The following is a 15,813-nucleotide window of genomic DNA, read 5'->3' on the forward strand; positions in this document are numbered from 1 at the left end:
GTGGAGATAGTAGGAAGTGATAACAAAGTATTAAGAGAGGAGAAAAAGAGCAGAAGGAAGTCATGAATATGATATTTGCAGTAAACATGCTCAGGAATTGTCTTGGCATTATTTAAGGGCTTTTGTTAAATAACATATAAAAATATATCTCTGACCTATGACTATGAAGTGACAAGGTTTTTTTGTTTTAGTTTGGTTTTTTGAGAATAGCTTATGGAATCAGTCTTTTACCTTCATGGCTTTGCTGTAGGTATTTATATTTTTCAGCAATAGAAATCATTTACAGCTTTTTTTTTCTTTACTGTCTTGCATTTTATTCCCTGGGAACTCAGGGGAACAAGTTTTCCACAATCATGTAGAAGATCGAAAGCCTGAGATAAATGTTAACATAATTTGATAAAGAATAAATCCTATCAGAAAACTAACTTCCTTCTTTGACTGATAAGACCAGTCAATTAGGAACATTATACACATACACATATACATATGAGTGTATACACACACACATACAAAAATACATACATCATACATCTATATTTCTTGACTTTCGAAAGGTAGGGATTAAAGAATACGCATCAATAACCTAGTTTAAAGTCAACTTAAAATCCCTCAAAAGTTTACTATTCATATTCATTAATTCAACAATTATTGCTGATGCATGATGCTCTATGCTAGGAGCTGGAAGGAATACAAAGAGGTATGAGACATTGTCACTGATTTCAAAGTGCTTACAATTCAGAAAGGGAGATAAGATGTGGATACCACCAATCACTTCCCAATTTATGGCACGAATATGATACAAGCCATGCTACTTGGATGAAGAAGAAGGAGGCATTTCTGATAGGACTGATCATTGAAGATTTCATTGAAAGAAAAAGTTGAATCTTGAAGAATAGTTGAGTTTTCCTCCTCAAAGAAGTACAGACAAGAAAATAAATGACATATGCATTATTTTGTTTTCACTGTGTGCAAAATGAAGTCATTTACATTTATAGATTATTCAGTTAAGTTACCATGGTAGGTGCAGATTTGGCATGTGGTATGAAGTGGAATACATTAATATCAAAGGAGATATCCATAAAGTGCTCTAAGAAACTTTCAAGAGTATCATGTATTTAGAGGAAAGCTAGGCGATGCAGTGCTATCCACTGCCAGACTTGGAGTCAGAAAGACAGTTAAAAGTGTATGGGAGATGGCTTAGCAAACTATTACAGGATTTTTGCTAGGAAAACACGAAATCACATCACAAAGAGTGGGACACGACTGAAAATGACTAAATATAACAACAAAATGGATTTAGAGTGAGAAAAGCATCACACATTTTACAAATAAAGAAGTTGATACAATGAAGCTAGCACTTTGAAGGCAGGAACTGTTTCCTTTTTATTCTTTGTATCCTTAGGTCTAGCACAGTATCCACAATTTGACAGGAACTTAATAAATATTTTTGAATTACATTGAAAGTTGAGGAGAAGCAAGCGTTTAAAGGGGAAGATAATGAATTCCATTTTGAAGATAGAATTTTATATAAGGAATTGTCCAACTAGTTCTGAAGGACTGGAACTCAGGAGAGCTATTAGGACTGGATAGATTCAGTAACAATTTACCTAGTAATGATAACAAAAAAGGTTTGAGGACAAAGAACATCTGATATCTTAATCCTAAATTTACAGGCATTCAAACCTAACACAACTATAAAGGTTTCCAGCTGTGAAGTTAGTGTTACTCAACTCATTCAAACTAATCATGTATGTTTTCTAAGGAGGCCCCTACTAAAATTTCTTTGTAACCTGAGAAAACAGGTCCAAAATCCAAGCTAGAATCCAAACTCTGGCATATTAATTTGCTTTTTGGATTCCTACATAAACTTTCCATGTTTAGAATCTTTTTGAATTGTCCCTTGGGATATAAATATTTGTATTACACATATTCTATGTCTTTTAATAGCAACATCTAGGAATTCAGTAGGAAAAAAACTAATGCCCTTGTAAATTTAATCTCTTCTGCAAACATAAAACATTCTTTGGATTACCTTCCCCCATCCCTTCTCTAGATTGACATTACTAAACTATCTTCCATTCTAGACACTCATTTCCAAAGAAACTTCTAACTTACATCTTGCACACTGTACATGCTCTGCTGAGCACTTAACAAAGAATTAAGACACAATGTATTTTTAACTAAAATATCAATAGCAAAGTGCATTCTAAGGGAAAATTTTTGGAAGGATTACTCATTTTAAACATGGTTTCAATAGAATTTATTTATAGCAATGAGCAATGAGAAAATACACATTTGAAAAAATATCCAACAATCTCTACTTTTTCACATAGATCATTAATGTTAAGACAATTAGTGGATCAAACCCCGCCCCTACCTCCACCCCTCAGAAAATATAGGAATGCATTTTGGAAGCCTTGAATTAACCCACAAATGACTTTTTTTCTTTGCTCATTGAGTGTTCAGGAAGCCACCTACACAACATATCTGCACATCTCCCAGGCAGGGGCAGCTATGCTCAGGGAAGTAGGATCATTCACTGCCATGGATTCTATTGCTGTAACTGTGTGCCATAGAAGTCTTTCAGGCACCCCTGAAATGTCAGTAATGGGCCTTTAAATAGTAGGACATAATGATTCTAATAGTTTTCTACAACCTCCACTCTCTATATAGCACAAAATGAAGCAAAGATAAAAGAGTTACTGAAAATCTATGACTCTACCCTTGAGGACAGAGACTTAATCACATTCAATTCATGCATGTTGTGTTCAAAGTCCTATATTAAGATGTTAGGAATAATAGAAATTCATGATCTCATTTGTTCTTCATGGGAACCTGAGAAGATAGGTAGCACAATTAGAATTTTCCTCTACTTTCAGATGAAGAAACTGTAAATGGAGAGAAGTGACTTTTTCAAGGTCATTCAGCTAACAAATGGCAGAGAAGAAGCTATGCTTTCTGCCACTAAAACATGCAAATCTTGAGCCAGCTTATTTTCAGTATGAACATTTACACCTCCAAAATCAGCAAATACTCCAAATCCAGGCTTAATTTACCTTTTTTTTTGTCGGCTGTAGAGTCTTAAGAAAGATAAGGAGAAAGTGCTAATAATGCATATTGAAGTTACAAGTATGGCATGCCTTTTCTCAAAGCTAGGTGTTAAACATTTATCAGCACACCCCTGCTTCCATATACATCCTCTTTTCATTATACCACCAAAGACCTCTATCTATATCCAGTCTTCCACCACTGTAAGTACCTTAAAAGTGTTTGTTGAGTGAGAGATGACCAGATGACAAAGAAGAGCAAATTCCATTGGCAAATGGAATCAAATTCCAGTATTCTCATTCAAAACTGATATTCAGGCCCTAAAGTAGATTTGGGGGGGGGTGGGATCATCATTGGATAGTTACTCAAAAAAGTGCATTTTGAGACTTAAATTATAGATTAACTAGATGATAACTAAATCTATTTTATATTGTACAGACAGTCTCTGGAGAGGCTGGATGGCTAATGGATAAACAATTACAGAAATTAAGACTTGGGTTCAGTTCCAGCCTTTGACATACTGGCTGTGTGACTGACTGTGTAACTTACCTCTTTACCTTCTTGTGTCCCAGGAGACTATTTTAAGACTATAAGGTGTGGAACAGTTAGTCGACTTCACTGGTAGAGGGAGTTTCCTTACTGGAAGGTCTTTATTCCAATTCCTAATACCAGTGAAATCACAGGGCGAATCTAAACTAAAAATGATAAAACCTCAAACCATCTACCAGCATTGGGGATGGGGAGAGAATAGAAATAGCTTAACTTCTAAAATCATGTCCTTATACAGACTTCTAGGGGAAGGCAAGGCTAGTCTAGCAGAGTAGGTCTCTCCATGGCTGAACATTCTTTCAGAGCTTATTGGGTTGGTTATTGGTATGACTGAATCAGGAAGAGGCATATCAACATAGCAAACTATCAGAATACATGCCGTTCCTTTTTTCTTTTTAAGTCTAAGGTCTGAAACATTGAATCAGGCAAACAGTAAACTGTCCTGTCACTTAATCTGGAACTGGCCTCCCAGCCCAAGCCTCTGCTTCTGTATCGGATCTCTGGCTTTTGTTTCTTCTTGGATTTTGGCCCCATGAAGAAACTCTAAGGCTGGCACAGCCCAGATTTTTGGTTTTTCCATTATGGAATTTTGATTTAGCCCCTTGCCTCTCTTTCCTGGGAGAGGATTTCATCCTCCTCAGTCAAGGTCCTTTTTCCTTATCCCTGTCACTAGTTGATTCTGCTTTCCCCCATTCCAAATCCCCTTGGTGGAATATGACACAATCCTTCATATTCACATCCCATAGGAACCCATCTAAGATCCCTAACTCCTAACAGCATTATCCTTCATTGACATAGTCAGCCCTTGACTTCCCTCCTTTTTATTCATTATATATTTTTTTATATAATAATTTAAAATTATTTAAAATTGAAGATTATTTAAAATTTTATATATATATACACACACACACATATATATATATATATATATATATATTACATAAAGCTTGCAGAGCAGAGAGGAGAAATTCAGTAGGCTGCCTTCCAGGACAAACACTTGGCTATCCTTGCTTTTACCACTCCTCTGCCCTGACTCCAGCTGCTTCCCTGTGCAGAGAATGTGAACCTCGTTGACAGTTGGGGTCTGGCCACACACACATAATTATTGGATCCATGTTTAACTGTGACATTCTTGTTCATCTAAAAACATGTGTGCACCACACAAGTCCACTTTGGTGATAGGGACTGATTGAGAATATCAAGGCTGAGTTTACCCTCCTACCAACACATCCCATTCTTCCTCCCATTCCTGCCTCCTCAAACCACTGGTTAGCATCAGCAACACAGGGTCAGGCCACAAAAATCCAGATTGAAGGGGTAAAGGTGGTGAAAAGTAAATCATAGGCAGTAAGGAGATAGCATTGAGTGACATATTGAATGTCACATTAGAAATGCTTAATAAATGCTAGTGGATTGATTGATTAATTGATGAAATATGAAGTCTGGAAACTTTGGTACTGTTCTGAATAAATTTTAGGCATGATTGTTATGAACATTCCTATTTTGTGGCTTTGGAATACAACTCAGAGCTCAGCAACTTGTCGAGAGAGATGTCTTAGTATTGGTAAGTTAGAAAGAGTAATGGTCAACTGACTAATGCTTCCAAATAGAAATGCTTTGTGGGTAGGCTAAAGCCCTCATATTCACAGTGAGTAGATAGTGGGGGAGATGGATGGACTGTAATCTTAGAGTAAGGATTCTCAACCATTTTTTTTAATGACATGGCCCTTCTGCAGTCTATTGAAGCCCAGGGACTCCTTCTCAGAAATTATATAATAACTTTTTCCATTCATAAAATAAATAGGAATTAAAAGGAAACTATCTGTATTGACATAAAGATATCAAAAAAAATTTAAAAATCCAAATTATGGACCCCAGTTCAAGAACTCCTGCCACACAGGAAACCTTGAAAAGCACTGGAATTAAAAGTCATAAAAACCTACCTTTGAGTCCCACTTCAAATAGTTTGCTACATGACCTTGGATAAGTCATATAATTTTTCTAAGCCTCAATTTCCTAATAGGAATGAAACAAGTGTGGTTACTCCCTATGAAGTGGCAGAGTTGTGAAGAACAAAAAAATCATATATATAAATATGTATACATATGTGTGTATATATGGTAATGAACATAAAACTGCCTTGCAAATATTTTGTATTTACTTATCTGTGTATATGCTGCTTCCCTCAGTGAGATGTAAACTCTTTAAAAACAGGAACAATTTTTTTTTTGTTTTATATGCTGAATACCTTAGCACACAGTAGACACTTAATGAATGCTTACTGAACTGAATTAAATTTGTAGCCCTAATATCAATGAAAACAGTTCTTTAAATTATTCCTATGGCAGTACATCCAAGGTTAATTTAAATTAGATTGGACACTTTGAGTCTCCTACTGCATGACTGACTATGAGCTCATAATTTCCTCCCCCTAACTTGCCCCAACTGTGTCATTTGCATGAAAGAATAGCCTAGAAGGAACTTGGTCAAAATCTTAACAAATAAAATGCAGCATTCCCTACTTCCTCAACTCCCAGCTGGTTCAGTAGAAGGAGGTTGACTATTTCTCCCTTCAGGGTTTTAGAGTAACCCCAAGAGATTTGGGTTTCTAATACTACTGCTCATAAGCCCTTATTGGTACACTATTATCATCAGTCAAAGTTAATTTCTTTTAGAAAAGGTATTTGCTAAGCAGGTAGAGCAAAGACAGTTGTTCCAGAAACACCTACCCAAACTGGGGGCTCACTGTCCCCTTGTACAAACAAGGTCCCTGGGCAGAGTAAGCTCAAATTTACATGTATAGCTCCTGGGTATTGGAAGTCCTTTTTGTTTTCAGTGGAGTCCTCATAATTTGATTTTAGCTCTCTGCTGAGCTCCAAGGGTCGGTGCCTCTATAGAGGTCTAAAGCTGGTATATCTGGTGTATGATACAGATGCTGCCATCAGACATTACCACTCTGGAGGCAGTGTTACTGACTTCAACTCAGATGGAAAACATTAGATCTTCTTACATTTTGATGTTCACAAGGTCATTTACTTGGTCAACTTTATGGGGAGTGGCTTAAGAGAAACTCAATCCATTCTTCCTAAAGGAAATCTCCCTCAGGAATTCTTCACTACTGGCCTATTGTTACAATGTTCAAATCTGAACTAGCTTTCTGGGCTCCCTGAAGTATGTCTCAGCTAATCATATAATATTTCTGGTGTGATATCATCTGTCTTTATCCAACCTAAGCCCTTTATTCCAAAGGACATTCTTTTTTTTTTTTTTGTAACTGCTATACACCTTTAATGGACTGATTTAATCCAGCTGTCTGAGTCTTCTGTGGTTTCATTAATCAGAGTGGTGATTAAGAAAGGAACAAGGATGTCAAGTAATGCCTGAGTATATAGAAAGTTGGTGGTCACTTGCTTGGACTTGGATCAAGGATATGGGCTATTTTCTTTTGCTCTAATGAGAGACAAAGTGGTACATGGCAGTAATGGAAAGAGCCCTGGCTCCAGAGTCAGAGGACCTGCCTCTGATACTTCCTACTTGTGAAGGGAAGGTAAGTCATTTAACCTTGTCTGGGCCTGGTTTCCTCATCTTTAAGATGAGTGGTTTGGGCTAGATGGCCTCTGCTATGAGTCTATGGGGTCACAGCCAGAGAAAATGAAATGTCTCCACAATCATGAGAAGTAGAAGAAGCACCAAGACCACCTCATAAGCTGCTGTTGCTCTGCCTCAGACTCAGTGACGCAGAGCACAGAACCAGTGGCTGGACACTTGCTAAGAATTTCAAAAACTTCTCTGTTGAAGAGAGTCCTAAATTATTTCATGGGAAAAACTCTTAGGGAGTCCAGTGACCCCAGTGTAACTGACTGATTCATGAGCTCTTTGCTATAGGATTAGTTAAATTACCCTTTCATATGCCATCCTGGGAGAAAGGAGTGAGCAAGATCAGGGAAGCTCCTCAGATTCCAAATCTCTATCCCCCAAGGTCCAAGCTGTTCTTAGATGTGTGACACAGAGCTTCAGCCCCTCATCACCAGTTACCTTTTAGATGTCTTGAATTGGATGTCTTAGAGATATCTTACATTCAACATGTCCAAAAGCAAAGCTCATCATCTTTCCCCCAGACCTCTTGTTCAGAATTTTCATAGAGGGTGCCACTAATCTCCCAGTGACTCAGGCTCAGACCTTAGCATCATCTTTGACTCCTCGCTCTCACTCACTCTACATATATGATCCATTGTCCAAACTTGCTTCTTCCTTCACATCTCTCAAATACATCCATCTCTCAGATATATTCCCATCTTTCCATTCACAGAATGACCACCTCTCACCCGAACTACTGCAATAGCCTTCTCATTTTTCTCTCTACACCAATCAGCTGCAGGGATTTTCCTAAAGCACAAGATTAACCATGTCATCCCCCCATTTAACAAAATCCATTGGTTTTCTATGACCAAAGATCAAGATCAAATATCAATTTCTCTATTTGATATTTAACATTCTTTTTTACTTAGCCCCTTCTAGGTGGCACAGTGGCTATAGCATAGGGCCAGGAATCAGGATAGATCCAAGTATAAATCTGGCATCAAATTCTTACTAGCTGTATGACTTTGTGCAAATCACTTAATCTCCATTTGCCTCAGTTTCTTCATGTGTAAAATGGGGATAATAACAGTACCTGTTCCCTAGGTTTTTTGTGAGGATCAGATGAGTTCATAATTATAAAGTGCTTAGCACGTAGGAAGTGCTATATAAATGCTGATTATTTCTTGTTGCTGTTAATGATCGCTATTATTATCTTACAATGTTATCTTACTTCCATTCACGTCCTCCATACTCCAGCTACTCTGGCTTTTCCCTCTGTTCTTCACAGATAACACTCAATCTCCCATCTCCACACCTTTTCACTGGCTGTTTCACATGCCGGGAATGTTCTCCTTATTTCTGCTTCTTTCAGGACTCAGTTCAAAGCAAATCTTCTGTGAGAGCCCTCTCCTGGTTCCCCCAGCTCCCAATCTCTTCCCTTCTGAGACTTTCTTCTATCTACTTTGTGTATATCTTTCCAGATTTAGTTATTTAAATGTTATTTTTCCCATTAGAACCTGAGCTACTTGAGGCAGGGACTGTTTTTGGCTTTTTATAAGATCTTAGTACTTGTTAGCCTAGTGTCTGGCATTTAGTGAGCACTTAATACATGCATGTTGACATTGACTGACTGAACACAGTTTGTCCTTTGAGATGGTTTCACTTTTATACTCATATTCTAAAAGGAATTGTAACAGGTGACCAAATACAGGATTGACACTCTTGGGTGGGGGAGAAGACTGGGAATCATCTTACTAATTTTTTTCTATTAACCACCCTAAGCCAAATACAGATAAAGGCAGAGACAAAAGAAATTTCTAGAAACAAATAAATTTAGTCTCTATAGAAACAAAGAAATTGCAGCCATAATATTCAGGTGCCTAAAACAGTACCAGGCAAGAAAAACCCTTTGTTTTGTCTCCATTTATGGCTGCAATTCTCTCACTGGCTGAGAGGTCTTCTCCACTGCTGTGGCATGCAGTCCAAATATTAGGCATTTGAAGAAGAAAATCATGGGGCAAATCTCCAACCTCAATATAACTGGGTGGAAACTTGAGCTCTGAGTTTCTAGTTCCTTTTTCTAAAAAACAAAAAAAAAAAAAACCTATTTATTTATTTTTAACTTTCATTTTAGAAAATTTTTTGATTTCCAAATTCTTTCCTTCCTTCCTGCTCTCACCCCACCCATTGAGAAGGCAAGCAATGTGTTATCAATTGTACATGTGAAATCCTGCAAAATATATTTCTGTATTAGCCACATGTTACAAAAAAGGCAAGAAAAATAAAGATAGTGAAAAGTTTATGCTTCAGTCTGCACTCAGACTTCATCAATTTTGTCCCTGGAGGTGGACAACATTTTTCATCTGTCTCCAAAAAAGTCTTTTCTGAATAGCCAGGAGAGTGAATTATTGGGCTTTGTTGGCCAGGGTTGCTAAAAGAAAAGCATAGTTATTCTACTGAGCGCTCTCATTGTTCCTTCCACCTACTACAAGTTGGACTAGATGCCCTCTTAGGCCACTTCCAATGCTGAGATTCTGAGATTCTCCTGTCCCAAGGATTTTAGAGTATCAGGCTCACAGGTCTGTCCTGCCTGAAAGTCCTAAAATCACTTATTCACATGCCCTTTGTCCCTTGGTTCAGGTGAATATGTACTTGAATCAATAAGTCTTAGTGAGACTAAAATAATTTAGGAGAATGAACATATACATGCTACACACAGATGTATGATCTCAAACTGGGACAGTATAGTTTTAAGTTGTCAAAATTGTTAAAACTTAAAATTGGGGACACCACATATTAGTTATATGTTTAAATATTAGGAGAGAAATGACATATACAACTGAATAGTAGACTACAATTGTAATTCTGAGACTGATTTGATATAACTAATTAAAAGATAAAATACATTCATACTTCCATTATTCTGTTGGACCTCTCTAAACAGCAGTCATATTCAGATCTCCAGTTCTCCAGTATTCTTTACACTCATTCAACCATAAAAAACATGCTATTCCTATTTTTAAAATCTATGGGACTGTCCCTTCCTCTCCAGCTCTGCTGCCACAATTTTCATCCAGGCATCTATTTTATCTCACTTGGATTACTGTAATCTCATCTTCATGGGTTGCTGCCATTTGTCCACTGTTACTCATTTAAACCACAGCTACCAAAATAATTTTCATCAAGTGCCACTCAGACCTCATTCTTGTCCTACTTACATATTCCAGTATCTCCCTATGGCCCTCTGAATCCAAAGAAAACTTTTTATCACTGATTTCAAGGCTTTATATACACTGACCTCATCTTAAATGACTGGTTTTATTTCAGATGATTTTATTAGTCTTTACCTGTGACATGACTTAATATTATTATTAAGAGTAATATACTTTATTAGCATATGTGATACTTAAAACATTTCCTGAATACTCCATTATTATTGTCTTCATTTTCAGACTTGTACCTAGTGGTGATGGAACTTTGATCAAATGGAAGATAGGGAGAGACCAAAGCAAAGAGAACAATCCAACTGTAGTGGAAATAGCACCAGAAGAGTGGATGGCTCATCCTCTTATAAATCTATCCATTGCCAGACTATTACCATCATGACCCCCCCACTCCCTACTGCCAATTAACACTCTGGAGGAAAAATCCCCTTTATTCAGGAAGTTAGGAAGGCTTTAAGTCCTGTCTTTTACATACAGTGACTATGAGACCCTGGGCAGGTCGCTCAACTTCTCAGTGCCCAAGACAGTTCTCTATGACTAGAAGTTACAGAACAATGACCAATCTATATTAGTAGAAGGAATTTCTTCAACAATGAGCTCTGTACTAATGTCTGGACCCTCTCCCTCAAATGAATGAATGAATAGGCAAGTATATAAATAGAGAAATGAATGAATGAATACATGAACAGTAAATAAATAGATAAGTAAACCAATAAATTATATATAAGAATATACTGTGTTATGCAAGGGCCCTCAGGGACTTTACAAGTTACCTAGGGAAGATGATAAGGCCTAAATAGGCCACAATACAACACTGAATATGAGGAGGCAGAGTTAACTTCTGCCCTACTCAAACATTAAGTCACAACATTTTAACTTTCTGGTTTTCTCCACTTCTGCCTCTTCATTCTCCTGTTTATAAATCTGTACAATTCAGGAACAGAATTCTTTTGACCTTCATCCACAGTTTCAGGCTGTTGGGTTGGTTTTTCTAAGATTTAAATTTATTTATTTTTAGTTTTCAACATTTATTTCCACAAGATTTTGAGTTCCAAATTTTCTTCCCACTTTTCTCCTTCCCCCCACCCTGAGATGGCATGCATTCTGATTAACCCTTCCCCCAGTCTGCCCTCCCTTTTATCATCTCCCCCTCTTATCCCCTTCTCCTTTACTTTCTTGAAGGGCAAGATAGATTTCTCTACCCCATTGCCTATATATCTTATTTCCCAGTTGCATGTAAAAACAATTTTTTTTTAACATTTGTTTTTATGTGTAATAAAGCAAGACAATTTAATGAAATTAGGGAAAATATGGTACTATTTCATATACTCCCAGGCTAGAGTGTGACTTCATTTCCCATGCTCCCTTTGTGCCCATAGTTGAGAAAGGCACATGACATTCTCATAATTTCTGTATCCCCATTTAGTAGGACAAAGGAACATCTCAGACACTTAAGAAAGTAAACTGATAGTAGTTCCTGGAGTCCATTGATGGCTCATTCTGCACTGTTTTCTTGGTCTTTTGTGTGTTATCCCCCCACACCCCTCCATTAGGTTGTAAACTCCTTGAGGGCAGGGACAGTCTTTTTTTTTATTATTATTAATTTTATCCCCATTGCTTAGCACAGTGCTTGACACATAGGAGAAGGCACTTAAAAAGTGTTTATTGGATTGGATTGGTCTTGCAGAATATGACTGAAATTCTATCTGGTTAATTTAGTGCCTCAAACATAAAAAAGGACTATTAGACCTCAGAAGGGAGCCCTGGCTTATCACATATGGTCATAACCATGTCAATCTCTCTAACCTTTATTTTCTCCCCCATTTCATCACTTCATTCTTCCTTTGCCTTATTACACTCTGAGGTCTAAATGATTTTGGATAGTTGGATCTAAATAGGGAAGAGTTTCCAGTAGATAAGAGCCTGAGACAAGAACAGATGGAACCTAAGCTCCAAGTAGACTCTGGAAGTAGCAAAAAAACAGTGCTGAGGATAGTAACACCCCAGCCCAGTCTACCCTATACCTGTTATACTTGTAAAGTACTGTGTAAATTATACAGTGTCACTTTATTATCTTAAATATTCATTATGATAATAAATCACATTTTAATAATACTTTTTTACTTACAAAGCAGTAAGTTGTCTTGGGCTGGGAATTTGTTTCACTGTCATTTTGTGGTTTCTGTAGTTCTCGAATTTATTTAGAGTCAGTTTTAACAGGTATTTGGAGGGCTTTGGGGGAGACCTCAGGGAAGTCCGTGCTTTTACTCTAGAAACGTTAGATAATTGCAAAAGAAAGTAACTAAAGGAAAAGGATCATAAACTTATCATTCTACAATGAAAAAATGTGGAACATACAGAAGGTGAGTTAACTTGAAGAAATTAGTCCTTGATTTATATTCAACCAACCTGCTACTCTTAAGAGTTTCTAAGGTGAATATATAGCAGTAAAAATTTTGTGAGTGAATAAACGAGGGTATAGTTAAGAAAATGAACAACGAGTGTTCATCCTATAGGGAATAATGTTGAATAAGGAAAAGGAAGAAGGCCCATATTATGCCATTTAACTTTTGTGCTTGAGTTAATGTGGTCAAAGTTGGTAATTATACTGAAATGGGATTGAGTTTACTAGATTGTAAGCCAGGAGATTGAATTTTCTAAGTTTAAACTTAGCATAAAACTCCTAGGCTTCCTCCCACTTCATTTCTTAACTTTGTAAAAGTTATTCATTCTTTTGGAACCCTATTTTCTCCATCTGTTAATACGGTAAAAAAAATAAAAACAATTTTCCAATGGAAAGAAAGCTCATATATATCACTGGGGCACTGTAATTCTGGGTAGTCATGTGAAAAATACTATGAGATCTCTGGTAGAAAGGGAATAGAAGAGCTAAAAATCTGGTGGTGATTTTTTTTTTAATTGTTGGAGTCAATAAGGAGAAAAACACTCCTGTCAGGATCAATTCATGAGATTTTTCTGGTGAATTCAACACTTTTAATTTCCTTCTATCTTTGCCATGTTGATTTTGATGTGGTAGGCATTCCCATCTGTGGATACTGGTGTCCTTTTTCAGTCCTCAGCAGTATACAAACTGCATGGTTTTTGGAAGTGCCTTGCTGTTAGTTACATTTGCTGACAGGGTTAGGAATCTCTGGACAGATGGCTACATACTCAGCCCAAATTGGGCTATAATTATTCAAAATTATTTTTGAAATGTTTGGTTGTTTATAGGTCTTTTCTGGGGAGGGGGGAGAGAGGGAGCCATACACATGTGTATATTTGTGCACATATGTGTATGTATGTTTTAATGCCATTGACCCAGAAGTCAGTTTTATAGGAAGAAGGCAGATAATCCCAGCTACTTCTTGTGAGAGAAGAATAAGAATGGGTCCAGTTGATCTCTTCATTTTCTGGGTCCCAGCATCCTTGTCAATAGAATAAGGAGGCTTGACTAATAGCTTCCTTAAGGTTTCTTCCAGATCTAAATCCTATAACCCTATAGTTTTCAACTTTTTCTAGGCTGGCACCGTTTGTGAGAATTTCATTTCTTAACATGGCTTCAGTTTCATGTTTGTTGTACATTTCAAGAATGATGCCAGCTTAAATGATTTCATATGAAAAATGGAAGCCTCCTTACCTCTGTTAAAACAAAACCATAAGAGTTTGTAATTCCTAATTTCCTGTATACACCCTATACATCTCCACACGCAAACATATCCATATAATCTGACCACACATCCTCCCACATAGAAAACCCCACGGATTCCATACATATATGGACATAAACAGAGAAACACATAGTAAGCTAGTCATAGAATTACACTGGCTACATAAATAGAGAAAAACATACACTGTCCTATCTGCTTCCGTTCACAAGTGTGTTAGTTAGGAAAAGTCCCTTCATAGAGCTTCCCCTTTCTTTCAATTCCCAAACATATACACTTCAATTTTATTTTTCTGTACTGTTCTGTTTTTTTCCAAACATCTTTTACATCAAAGGTTGGTTGAAAGGGAAAAAAGTTTTGAAATCAGAGACAGAATGTTTTTGTCTTAAGTCATCAGTGAGGTAGGGAAGTAGAGCTTTTGATTAGGGTGCTGATGAATGGACTGAAAAAGGAGAGATAATTGGAAGAGGAAAGAAAAAACACCACAAAATGAAGATAGCAAATAATCTATATCAAATGTTGTAGAAGATGTCAGAAGATTAGGCAGCAATAGGTTCTCTCAGAAGCAGAAGGTTAGAATTCAACATTAGCCAGAGGATAATAATTTATTCTCATAAAACTCGAAGTGAATATGGAAACATCTTAATGAAAAAAAGAGGATTAAAATAAAAATTTATTTTCCAATTTAGTAGGGATGATTCAGTATGATTAATAAACATTTGTTCACTATTCTGTAATAGCGAAATACGAGGGCCACTTGATGCAACTATGCAATGCTCTTTGTTCTTGCCCTAAATTATATTCTCCTAAAATATACCACCAATAGACTTACTCAATCAAGGTTACAATAACTCCAGTGAAAAGGTCAGGCCAACACACAAAGCTATGCTTGGCAACAAGGCCAAGCCACAAGTTCAGTTTATATCTACTCTGCTCTAACACAGGACTCCAGAGACCAAAAAAAAGAAATGTCATGTCATCAAAGTCTGACAGATTAACCTCAGTGACCTCCAAAATGACATGATTCTGAGTGGAGTGAGAAAATAGAGGCATTAACAAGACTCTGCATTTCCTAAGCTGATAATCCCATTGACTCAATGATGAGATCTTTGTAGGTCACTGAACATCTTTGTGCTTCAATTTCACAACTGTTAACTGGGGTCCAGAATGTGGAACAAATAAATGACATTTGGAGGAGCTACTGGAGATGATATATACAAGTCATCAAATGTGAGATGTGAAATAAAGAAGATCATACAGTACCTTTCAGGTTATAGGAACTTAAGAAGAAAACTGTAGGAGTCTTAGGTTGGATATTGATGGTGATAACTATGATAACAATGGTTTATAAATGTCAACACAATTATAACTAGCAGTTTTGGCACCTGGAACAAGCAGATCAAAAAATGTCTCCATAAGCAGTGCTAAAAGGTCCTCAAATGAACTTTTCATAATGTGAAAAGAATACAAGAAGTAATTAAAATAAATTCAATTGAGTAGGAGGGGGAATTAATTGCTATAGAAGTGTGAATCCCTCCCTCCCTCCCTTCCCTCCTTCCTTCCTTCCTTCTTTCCTTCTTTCCTTCCTTCTTCCCACAAGCATTTATTATGAAATTGCTATGAATCTAGCACTGTGCTAGGCACTGACTTTGTGCTAGGAAATGCAGGGTCTTGTTTATGTCTCTATTTTCTTACTCCACTCAGAATCATGTCATTTTGGAGGTCACTGAGGTTAATCTGTCAGACTG

This window comes from Notamacropus eugenii, chromosome 5, assembly GCF_028372415.1.
Source record: "Notamacropus eugenii isolate mMacEug1 chromosome 5, mMacEug1.pri_v2, whole genome shotgun sequence".
In the NCBI taxonomy this organism is placed as follows: domain Eukaryota; kingdom Metazoa; phylum Chordata; class Mammalia; order Diprotodontia; family Macropodidae; genus Notamacropus; species Notamacropus eugenii.